The following is a 12,622-nucleotide window of genomic DNA, read 5'->3' as shown; positions in this document are numbered from 1 at the left end:
AACTTTTTTAAACGTTTATTCATTTTTGAGAGACAGAGTATGAGCAGGGGAAGGGCAGACAGGCAGGGAGGCACAGAATCCAAAGCAGGCTCCGGGCTCTGAGCTGTCAACACAGAGCCCTACACGGGGCTCAAACTCACAAACCGTGAGATCATGACCTGAACCGAAGTCGGCCGCTTAACCAACTGAGCCACTCAGTCGGTTGTCAGCAAGATATCAGCAAGATATCCCGGTCGTCAGCGAGATATCAGCAAGAGGACAATTCATCTTTCCAATATCTTTTCTCCAAGTTCTTGTTGTAGGAACACTCCAGCTTTAGAAGAAGGCTTGTGTTATAGGCTTAACCAGAAAGCAAAGTATACCATTTATCAGAAAATTAGCAATACTGTGTAACAACCCTTCCATCAGTTTTCTCTCCTTTGTTGAATTTTAATTTAATTTGAGCAGTATCACCAAAGAGTACCACAAGACTAGTAAATACTTGTAGGGATAGCTTACAGTATAGCAGAGAGAGTAGAAGGGAGGGAGGGGGGCAGCAAGGTAGGGAGGAAGGGAAGAGTAGAAGAGGCCCTCATAACACATAATAACCAACAAGGAAATTTTAAGATGTTATTTAAAACCTAAACTGCTACCACTCTGCTTTTTAAGAGCTGTCAAGGGGAAATAAATCTTGTATAGGGAGAAAAGGGGAGATGATACTCTAAGAAGATGGCCCATTGTGTGTCATAATGGAGCAAGGAGTGTTGGATATGCACGGGTGGCCAGGAGGCTGAGTTTGGGGATATGAAATTGAGAAAGTTGAATTGTTCTATATAATAAGCTGGGAAGAATTGCTCACTGTAGTAGAAGGTAGGGGTTGGGAAATGTTGAAGAAAAGGACAGCAAAGAAGGGAGCAGAGTGAGAAAGGAGAGTCAAAGGGGTGGGAGGGAGAAGACTTTAAAAAGATCAATGAGGTCTGTTGTTCACTTTGTAAATGGTAGTGTTCTAAGTACACACACACACACACACACACACACACACACGTCTTCCATGCTTCCAAACTTCAAGATAAATTCTCTACAGGATCAAAGCTTTGTATGAACATTATGAAAATCAAGGAAAAGCATTGTGTTCTGCATCTTTGGGAGATTTACGGAGAATAAGAGCAACGTGTGTGTAACAGTAACATGATGTATAAACAGCACTATGTCAGGTGAAGGAGGAGCTTAGAGTCCAAGGTGAATGGAAAATTATAAACCACAGTCTATGCTGTAATCTTGGAAAGAGAGGAGTTTCCCACTACATGAAGACAAGTATTATATTCCATTTTGCGACACTCTTAAAGGGTAGGGGTACATGGGATGACAGCTGGTAACATGCTGGTCTCTCCTACCAATCTGTTAGCTACTCATGAAAGGATCTAGGTTTTATACATCTTTATATCCCCAAAGTTTAGCGTAGTGTCTGGCATACAATAGAAAATTAGAAAATTTACATTCAATTAATGAATAAATGAGGAAAAAATTAGACCCATATGATGGCAAGTGGCAGATGGCATTATTAAATCAAGTGTCACCATAACTCAGATTACTTATTCAAGAATTAGAATTTAGATTGATTCTTAGTCATACCTGCCTCTGGTCTCCAGGTGGCAGTATTATCTCATATTAAATTGTTCTGAGACCAGATTCCATTTAACTTTGAGAACATAAATGAGTTAGAATAAAAACTGAATTCTTAGTTTATTTCTGTAATTGTACAGATCCAAAGAAGTAATAAAATATAATTACGTGAGGTTATGGATTTTTCCTCTAATTTCAACACAAACGAAAGCAGTTTCCAAAACCTTGATAATAAATACAAATTAGGGTAGTTGTTTACAAAACACATGCATTCCTTCAAATTATGAAGTTGCATGCGTGCATGGTGCATGTGTGGGGGGGAGGGAGAGGGAGAGAGAAAGTGAGTGAGCAGTAATGTCTAGAAATAAATAATCTCCCAACGAATAGCATGACCAGATTAAATGCAGGATGGTTGGATGAATGTGAATTTCAGAAACACAAAGAATGCTTTATTTGTATAAGTCCCATGCAATATTTGGGACACATTTATACTAAAAAAATACTCCTCATGTATCTGAAAATCACCTTCAGCTGGTCATCGAGTTTTCCTTTGCTAAATCTGGCGGTTTTACCAACATGTATTCTGTTGCTGTTAATTCCAAAAGAAGCAGAACTTCACCAGGTCTGCAGACGCAGTGGTGTTGCCTTATTTGGAGAGATGGAAAGGAAGTAGCTCGTAGGATCAGCTTCCTCACTGCAAGTGCAACCTTCTGCTCATTGTAGTTACCGGTACAGATCAGAGTTCTATAGCTGAGTAAATTATTTTCAGGAAACGGACCCCTCAGGCAAGTGCAGATGGTATAGTCTAAAGAGGTTATTTTATACAAACACAGTGTTTTCTAGCATTCACGAGCCTGGTTGTAAAAGCCAAGCACTGTGAATAAGCAAGGAGATCCTGGATCCCTTCACCTCTGACTTACACTTTTCTTTTTTCTTTTTTTTTTTTTTTTAACATTTTATTTATTTTTGAGACAGAGAGAGACAGAGCATGAACGGGGGAGGGGCAGAGAGAGAGGGAGACACAGAATCGGAAGCAGGCTCCAGGCTCCGAGCCATCAGCCCAGAGCCCGACGCGGGGCTCGAACTCACGGATGGTGAGATCGTGACCTGAGCTGAAGTCAGACGCTTAACCGACTGAGCCACCCAGGCGCCCCTGACTTACACTTTTCACAGGTGCCTGAGGTATACCAGCTATGGCAATAGAAATAGAAGGATTGTTTATGAAATAAATCCTATTTCAAAAAAGTAAAGAATTTTCTGATAAATTAAATCCTATGTCATAGTTTCATGTACATTTGCATTTTTAACGTAAGCATTCCCTATCTTCTAGATAAAATGCACTTCAAAATTTCATTTGCCAATATTTCTGAATTCAAAATAAGCTTTCCACAGGAACATTATTGTGAATATAAGATCTTCAGATTACCTAATAAGAGTATATTTAATCAATTATATGACTGAAACACCATTTGTAGTTAAGTTTTCTTTCAAGTTTAAAGTAATAAAAGTTTTTTTTTTATTTTTATTTTAGAGACAGAGAGTACACATGTGCACGTGAAAGTGGGGGAAAGGCAGGGGGAGAGAGAGAGAGAATGTTAAGAAGGCTACCTGCTCATCGTGGAGCCCAACTTGGGCTTGATCCCACAACCCCAGAGTCATGACCTGAGCTGAAATCAGGAGTCAGACGCTCAATTGACTGAGCCACCTAGGTGCTCCTGTAATAAAAGTATTTTAAAGATCAAGAAATATGGGGCACCTGGGTGGCTCAGTGGGTTAAGCGTCTGACTTCGGCTCAGGTCATGATTTCACGGTTTGTGGGTTTGAGTCCCGCGCGGGGCTCTGTGCTGACAGCTCAGAGCCTGGAGCCTGCTTCGGAGTCTGTATCTCCCTCTCTCTCTGCCCCTCCCCTGCTCATGCTCTGTCTCTCTCTGTCTCAAAAATAAATAAAACATTAAAAAAATTTCAAGATCAAGAAATAGAGGGGCACCTGGATGACTCTCAGTCAGGCAACTGACTTCGTTTCAGGTCATGGTCTCACGCTCTGTGAGTTCTAGCCCTGCATCAGGCTCTTGCCGACAGCTTGTAGCCTGGAGCCGGCTTTGGATTCTGTGTCTCCCTCTCTCTCTGCCCCTCCCCAGCTCACACCCTGTCTGTCTCTCAAAAGTAAAATAAAAACATAGAAAAAAGATCAAGAAATAGAAACGTTTTTCAAATATTAAATATTCATATTTGATGAAATTCAATGACCTATGTTTATTTTTCTCTGACTCTGGGCCAGAAGCCATTCTAAGGGCTTTAGATGAATTAGCTCATTTAATCCTGCTAGTAACTCTAGGACACAGATTCCATTATGATCCCACTTCACGGATGAGGAACCTGGGGCAAAGGATAAATAGCTGCTCAAAGCCACACAGCTACTAAATAGTAGAACTGGGATCTGAGCTGGCCTATGGCTTCCTTAAGCACTGTTCACCATAGTTACATTAATTTAAAATAAAGACGTAAGGGGGACACCTGGATGGTTCAGTTGGTTAAGCACCCGACTCTTGAGTTTGGCTCAGGTCACGTTCTCACGGTGGGATCGAGCCCTGCGTTGGGCTCCACGTATAGCGTGGAGCCTGCTTAGGGTTCCCTCCCTCCCTCTCCCTCTGTCCCTCCCTGGTGCACTTGCTCTCTCTGTCTCTCTGTCTCTCTCTCTTTCAGAAAAAAAAGAAAGAAAGAAACGGGTAAGGGACTTGTCTGAGAAGATTTTGAAGGTGACCTCTATCTGATCACTGTCTGGGATAGTGCACCGTATAATTCATTGAGCCTAGAACAGTTCAAAGTGAATGACTGGTTTTTTGCTCAATTTCGGTGTAGCATGAATGCCACTTTGGTGCCTACCAACCACAATGGTGTTATTTTGGAGTTTGCAGATGGACCGAAGGATGTCAGAAAAGGAGAAGGATTTACCTGAGGTACCTGGCTAAGAGTTCATGAGAGGTGGAAGTGGATGAAAGAAGACAGTGTGCCCTGTTTGTACAGCATGAGAAAGAGGTTTCTGGGGTGGACATCAGTTATTGAGCTGAGACCTGGAAAGAAGAATAAAAAGGTGGGGGATTTAACTTTGCGTGATTATTTCCATGAATAAGAAAGGAGAAGTAGGAGGGATAGTGCCCTGTGTCCCTGTTAATTCTCTCTCACTCGCTTAGAGCTATGATTGCCTGAGGGGGGTCTTGTGCCCCAGTTGTGGCAGTGGTGGACTCATCGGAGGCCCCTGCTCGGGGCTGTGACCTCTCACGGGCTGAAGGCACAGACTTCAGTTCCCAACTGGCCGCCGTTAGATGCTTTGCCTACCCTTTACCCTCCTTCAAAGAGAGTAGAGGCGGTGAGGGTAGAGGGCAAGAGCCCTGAATGTCCTGTGTAGGGAACAAGCTTCTGACCCTCCTACTAACTAGTTCCCCAACCTTGGGCGCCTGTTGCCTAAGCTGTGAAAACGGAGATGATACCACCCGTTTGGCGATGAAGGCACCTGGCAAATACTTGTTCTGGTCCCGCTAAATCTTCACGACGGTATGAGGGATCTTTCCCATTTTCCAGATGTGGAGAAGGAGGCTCGGAGAGGCTAACACGGTGGTGGAGATGGGCACCCCTGTCGTGTAGCCCAGCCTCTGCTGCGCTGCCTGCGGTAGAAAAGGAGATCACTGAAATAAAATGGTTTACCGTGTTCTTCCAGAGTGAAAACTTTAAAAAGCATTTTGCTACTTCAGTCTTCATAAATAGGAAAAAAAATAAGTAAAACCTAGAAATATATTTTCCTAAGGTAACAAAAATGGAAAGGTTTCTGAAAGGAAAATATATTTATATACATTCAAAAAAGCTTTGAAATGATTAAGCATACACTCGTAGCATTCATTCATTATAGTGAGTTTTATTTTAAAATTATTATTTGGGGGGGGGGCGGTGCCTGGGTGGCTCAGTCAGTTAAGCATCATGATCTCATGGTTTGTGAGTTGGAGTCCCGCATCGGGCTTTCTGCTGTGAGCACAGAGCCCGCCTCAAATGCTTCATCTCCCTCTCTCTCTGCCTCTCTCCTGCTCTCTCTCTCCTAAAAATAAACAATAAATTTTCCTAATAAAAGAAAAATTTTTAAACATTTTTTTAAAATAATTTTTTTTTTTTTTTTTTTTGAGAGAGAGAGAGAGAGAGCGTGCACAGTCAGGGGAGGGACAGAGGGAGAGAGAGAATCTCAGGCAGGCTCCTGGCTCAGCACAGAGCCAGTGCAGGGCTCAGCCTCACGACTATGAGATCGTGAGATCATAACCTAAGCCAAATTAAGAGTCGGACGCTTAACCGACGCAGCCACCCAGAAGCCCCTAAAAATTGTTCTTCACATCACAGGTAATGCGAGCTTGTTCATTCGCTATGCATTTACTGAGTATCTACTCTATGCCACGTATTTCCTAGATTAAGTGAACAATACAGACAAAAATCCCTGTTCTCATGGAGCTTGTATTCAAATGTGAGCATGGCCAATTATGCATGAATTAACCAAATCATTGTTATAGAATAGAAAGGGATGACTCTTAGGGGAAAAGATTGAGCTGGGAAAGGGCTGTGGGTGGGTTATAGACACGGCGTTCTAGGAAGGCAGGTGAGGTTTGAGCAGAGACTTGAAAGAAGGGAGGAACTGAATCTTCAGACTATCTGGGGTCAGAGCAGAGGAAGGACCAGCACCACTGTGTGAGATGGGAGCATGCCTGGTGTGTGAAACAGAGAGAGAGGGAGACACAGAATCCGAAGCAGGCTCCAGGCTCTGAGCTGTCAGCACAGAGCCCGACGCAGGGCCCAAACTCACGCACTGGGAGATCATGACCTGAGCTGAGGTCAGATGCTTAACTGAGCCACCCTGGCACCCCTCAAGTTTTTGGCCAGAGCAACTGCAAGAAAGATTTTCCATAGACTAAGATGGGAAGACTTATATGTTGAAGTGTGTGGGAGGGGGCAGGAAGTTCGCTTTTGGTTGTGTCATATTTGACTTGCTGGTATTTAGATGTCCAACTGAAGACATTGAATAGACAGTCATATATTTAAGCCTGGAGCCCAGATCTTGCCTGCAAATATAAATTTGTCCAGCATATTATTGGTATTTAAAACCATGAGATTCCATGAGATCACCAAAATAACACAGACAGAGAAAACTACCAAGGACTGAACCCTGGGAAAAAGGAGGAACCAGCAAAATTAGAAAACGGAAACAGGAAAGACTAGCAAAGGAGAAAAGAAAAAATATATACAGAATGTGTAGCATTCACATTTTGGTACATATCATTCCAGACCTTTTTTCTTTGTATGTAAATGGCTTCCTTTTTTAATAGTTAATTTTAGAAATGTATTCTAAAATACCACTTTATGGATCTCTTTAAAAACAAATTTTGAGTAGATTAACGTACGTAAGTGGTCTTAAAGTAAAAGGTAGTAAAAATTTTATAATGAAAAGAACTCTCCTCTTCAGAGACAACCCGTGTTATTGGTTTCATCTCATGCATGTATAAGTGTATGGATATATGTGTACATGTGTGTATACAGACATGTTTCCCCTACACCCTTAGCATAGGCACATTGTTCACTTAACAATGTATCTTACATTTTGTTTCATATTGACATATACAGAACTACCACTTTCTGAATATAGTAGGATATCAAGAGTTAATTGATGATAGCTGCCCAATTTTCTAGTCAAAACTGTTAAGTAACATGCCTTGAGGCCCCTCCCCCCCAGCCCCCACCTCCCCGGCCTTCCAGCCTCCTGCAGAGCTTCTGGTCTGTCTCCCCTTTGATCCTGTTTATTCCTTCTGATCATTCAGTTCTTAGAATTTCTTCTTTTTCTCCTTATGGAAACATATCTACCAGGAATTGTAACCTCTCATGGTTTTTGTTTTCTTTTTGTCCTGAGAAAATGTAACTGTTCATTCACTAAATATTTGGTAGGGATTTTCTACCTCTTTGGAATATAATGTGGGGTAGGGGACAGAGTCTACAGGAACTCATCCTACCTGGAAATGCGGGCTTGTAAACAGGTGATTACGGTGCCCCATTTTACATGTGGTGACAGAGAAATGAACAGAATGCTTTGGCAGCCTGGGGAGTAGAAGGGGGAAAGGGGAGACTGAGCTGGCATAAAAAATGAAGCTACTGTGAGACAGACAGCCAGAGGTACAACTTACATGACCAAACAAAATGGTTTCTGTCCTCGGGCCTAAGGGTAAGGAACAAATTATTCACATGTTACATTAGTGTGATACATTTGTTGTAATTGTTGAGCCGATATTGATACATTTATTTTAACTAAAGTTCACAGATTTCAGATAGCCTTAGTTTTTACCTAGTGTCCTTTTTTGTTGCAGGATCCCATCCAGGATATCATATTACATTTTTCTTTTGTGTCACCTTAGACTCCTCTTGGTTCTGACAGTTTCTCAGACTTCCTTGCTCTGATGACCTTGACAGTTCTGAAGTACTAGTCAGAGATACTATAAGATGACTCACTATTCGACGTTGTATGATTTTTTTTCTCATGATTAGACTGGCGTGACAGATTTTGCAGAGGAAGGCCACAGGGGTTAAGTGTCATTTTCATCACATCTGTATTATGCTTTGTAATCTACCCTTCACTCAAACATATATCAAAAGCATATCTCTTACTCACTGCATAAATCTGTAGCTCTCTTAATGGTGATAATACGCTATTGTATGGATGTGGCAAAATTCATTTAACCAATCACCTGTTATTGGACACTATAGTATATTCACTATTCATAAATGCTTCAATATATATATTTGTGCAAACATCTTTACAAACTTGTCTGATGACTTCCTTAGGATAAATCCTGAGCTCAGAGGATCTGTTGAGGTGAACTCTATTGACTTGTTATTGCTGTTTAAGGTTTTTCGTACATAGTGCCACAGTGTCCTCCAGAAAACCTGTTACCAATTTGAGCTTCTAGAAATGGTGTTTCTGTGCTGTTTCCTTATGTTCTAGCTAATGGTGGATATTACTCTTTTCAACCTTTGTCAATTGTAGTCAAAAATATATCATGTTGCATCGTATTTGTCTTCCTATTAGTGTCTTCTGTCAAACAAGGAGGTCCTAAAGGAAAAAGACCGTATCCCACTCATTTTTCCAATACCCAGAGTCTAAGTTACTGCCTGAAAGAAACAGGCACTCAGCAGAAGGGAGGGCAGACAGGAATCCATCCATCCATGACCGCGTGATCTGACAAGAGAATCCATGCTAAGGAGAGCCTTTCACCATCACTGGGTGCAATCGTATCCTCTGGGCCAGTGCCCTATATGCATTATGTAACCTAAAGGCGTGGTTCTAATCGTGTGAGCTTCAGACCAGGTAGGAGAGAAATCTACACTAGACCGAAAGAAGGTAAACAGGATCTTGTTGTTTTCCTCAAATAACAAGCATGATGGCTCGGGATTTATTTTACCTACTCTGAGAAAGAGGATCATCCGGTAGGTCTTTTAAGCTGTAATGCCATTAATGTAGCACAGCTTTTTGAAACAATGAAATCTATTTACGAGTCCCAGATCTGTTTCTTTTAGTCAGTAGCATCTTTATATTTGTCACCTCGTGTCGGTCACAACTGCCAAAAATTTTATTATTCTTTTTTTTTCTGTACACTTCTCTAATATTTTAGTTACACCTTTTCTTGTAAAACCTTGAATTTCTCCCCTTGACCATACTTTGCTCTTCCCAAATCTTGGTGTCGCTTACAAATGTGTTCTGTAACCAGACTGATAAATGTTACTGTTTCAGTTTGTCACTGGAAGAGGACACTATAGAAAAAGAAAAAATGTAGCTTTTTCATATTAAATATTTTTAGCTTTTTCCCCCTACTTTTTAATGTTGACTCACTACTTAGTATGGTCTGAAGAAAGAGAAATGATTTTGAGCCCTGTCTGTAACTCAGCAGACTTTTAAGATTATTAAATTTTTCAATTTTCAGTGGGAGATTTTTTTCAAGGCAATGCTATTTGGACTATACCCCACATCTAAGAACTTCCATATGTTGTTCACAAAGACTTCCCCATCCCTTCCAGTTATCACTTAAACTCTCTCCGGGGTGTAGGAGCGCCCTTACTATTCTTCCAATCTATGCTCACAAAGAGTGAGGCGAAATTGTTAGATGGGGTGAGAGAGGGAGAGAGAGAGAGACAGAGAGAGAGATCATATATTAGGACATGATGAAGAGAAATTCAAAGATCCAGACAAGTGTCTGGAATAGGACGTGCTGTAGTATTAAAATTAACTTTACACTTTGGATCTTTTTATGATATATAAAGAATCTCTTGGGGCGCCTGGGTGGCTCAGTTGGTTAAGCGTCAGACTTCGACTCAGGTCATGATCTCACGGCTCATGAGTTCAAGCCCTGTGTTGGGCTCTGTGCTGACAGCTCAGAGCCTGAGGCCTGCTTCAGGTTCTGTGTCTCCCTTTCTCTCTGTCCCCCCTCCCACCCCCAACCACTTGCACTCTTTCTCTTTCTCTATCTCAAAAATAAACATTAAAAAAATTTTTTTAGAAGAATCTCTTAGTAGTTAAATCTATCAGCAGAGAAAAATGATTGATGCTGGTTTTTAAAAGTAATCTCTATGTCCAATGTGAGGCTCAGACCCATGACCCTGAGATCAGGAGTCGAAGGCTCTACCAACGGAGTCAGCCAGGTGCCCCTGATTGATGCTATTTTGTCACATAAAAGAGAGAGGTTTACAAGATGGTGACGAAATATTTAAAACAAGTACTTTATAGTGAAACAAACCTAACCATTGCTCCTGTCTGTTCATTACTTTATCATTAAATTCGTTTTCTTTTTTTTTAATTTTCTTTTAACTTTTTTTTTATTATTTACTTTTGAGAGACAGAGAGAGACAGAGCGTGAGCAGGGGAGGCACAGAGAGAGAAGGAAACACAGAATCTGAAGCAGGCTCCAGGCTTGGAGCTGTCAGCACCAAGCCCGATGCAGGGCTCGAACCCACAAAACCGTGAGATCATGACCTGAGCCAAAGTCGGATGCTTAACCAACTGAGCCACCCAGGTGCCCCAAATTATTTTTCTCTTATATACACATGGGACCATAAACATTTAAGTTGGTTGCCTTAAAAATATGCCTTTAGTTTTATCTCTTGCCCTTAGGGATTGTCATATTATTGTCTTGTTTGGCTGACTTAGAAATTATTTAATAATTCTTCTCATTAAAACATCAATAATTATGATATTTGAAAAGGTAATAGTCTCTAAGTTAAATTGGTTGATATTTTAATAGTATATTTTTTGTTGCTTTGAATGAATTATATTTATCATTCAACTAACAATGCCTAAACAACTTTACTCTTAACTCCTTTAATCTAGAATTTAGAATTGAATGAAGATGAATAGAAGTCAAAAGAATAGAAGGTGGGACACAATGAGGAAATTAAACATCATTTAAATTATCAATGTTGTTTACCTGAGACTGTAACTGAGTGAGAAGGAAGGGGATGAGAATTGAGTTACAAGAAGTAGCTTCATACCATTTCTATCTTTAAAGGATAGAAGTTGATAAGGACTCTAGAATGTTTCCTTGACAATCTGAGGAAAGAAGATTTGGGCTCAAAGTCTCCTCTGTCACACTGGACTTTAGGCATTTAATGATCAGTTGATAATCATCAGGCATTTAGGTTAACTAAAATGACCCCAATTCCAGAATGTTAAAAATTTTAGTTGGGGTGCCTGGGTGGCTCAGTTGGTTAAGCGTCCGACTTCGGCTCACGTCATGATCTCACAGTTTGTGAGTTCGAGCCCCAGGTGGAGCTCTGTGCTGACAGCTCAGAGCCTGGAACCTGCTTCAGATTCTGTGTCTCCCTCTCTCTCTGGCCCTCCCCTGCTCATGCTCAGCCTCTCTCTGTATCTCAATAATAAATAAATATTTAAAAATAATTAAAATTTCAGCATAGCCGGAATATTAACAGCTACATTAAACCTTTCATATACAAAGTTAGGCATATAGATTTCCCATTAAGTATTTTAGAAAAGAAGTTACCCAGACCCTGTTAAGCTCCTTGGCATGCAGGGTGATGTCAGCCTAGCCAAATGTTTTGATAAAACAAGAACTTCAGATGGAATGATAAATTTAGCCATTGTGTAAATCAGTTGAGATTTTTTGAACAACTCTGTAAAGTCAAGATGGCAGAGGCAAACTTGCCCACATAGAACAAAAAGAAAATAGTAAGTAGTGTTCTCTGTTCCTGTACTCTGTTCCCATCACATCGCTACCTTGCTCAAAAGCCTCCTGGCTGTCCCTATTTCTTAGAGAAGCATTCCCCAAATCTGTCCATGGAACACTGGTATTCTATAAGATGGTAATAGATCTTACCAAAAAAATGGATGCCTATGGAAATTTTTTTTCTAAAATGTATTTTTATTTTTTATTTTATTTTTTATTTTTTTTATTTTTTTTTTAATATATGAAATTTATTGTCAAATTGGTTTCCATACAACACCCAGTGCTCATCCCAAAAGGTGCCCTCCTCAATACCCATCACCCACCCTCCCCTCCCTCCCACCCCCCATCAACCTTCAGTTTGTTCTCAGTTTTTAAGAGTCTCTTATGCTTTGGCTCTCTCCCACTCTAACCTCTTTTTTTTTTTTCCCTTCCCCTCCCCCATGGGTTTCTGTTAAGTTTCTCAGGATCCACATAAGAGTGAAACCATATGGTATCTGTCTTTCTCTGTATGGCTTGTTTCACTTAGCATCACACTCTCCAGTTCCATCCACGTTGCTACAAAGGGCCGTATTTCATTCTTTCTCATTGCCACGTAGTATTCCATTGTGTATATAAACCACAATTTCTTTATCCATTCATCAGTTGATGGACATTTAGGCTCTTTCCATAATTTGGCTATTGTTGAGAGTGCTGCTATAAACATTGGGGTACAAGTGCCCCTATGCATCAGTACTCCTGTATCCCTTGGATAAATTCCTAGCAGTGCTATT

The 12,622-nt window shown here is 40.8% G+C and overlaps 1 long non-coding RNA gene across 1 annotated transcript in view; it reads left to right on the top strand.

Annotated features, from left to right (window-relative positions):
- LOC122238756 overlaps window positions 1-12,622 on the top strand; it is a 32,945-nt gene that overhangs the window by 913 nt on the left and 19,410 nt on the right. The window contains exon 2 of the long non-coding RNA XR_006217890.1: window positions 4,511-4,693. This is a non-coding gene — a long non-coding RNA (uncharacterized LOC122238756). The remainder of the gene's footprint in view (window positions 1-4,510; window positions 4,694-12,622) is intronic.

Source organism: Panthera tigris, chromosome B2, assembly GCF_018350195.1.
Source record: "Panthera tigris isolate Pti1 chromosome B2, P.tigris_Pti1_mat1.1, whole genome shotgun sequence".
Lineage (NCBI taxonomy): Eukaryota > Metazoa > Chordata > Mammalia > Carnivora > Felidae > Panthera > Panthera tigris.
Note: the sequence above shows the minus strand (reverse complement) of the source record. Positions and strands in the feature narration are given on the sequence as shown.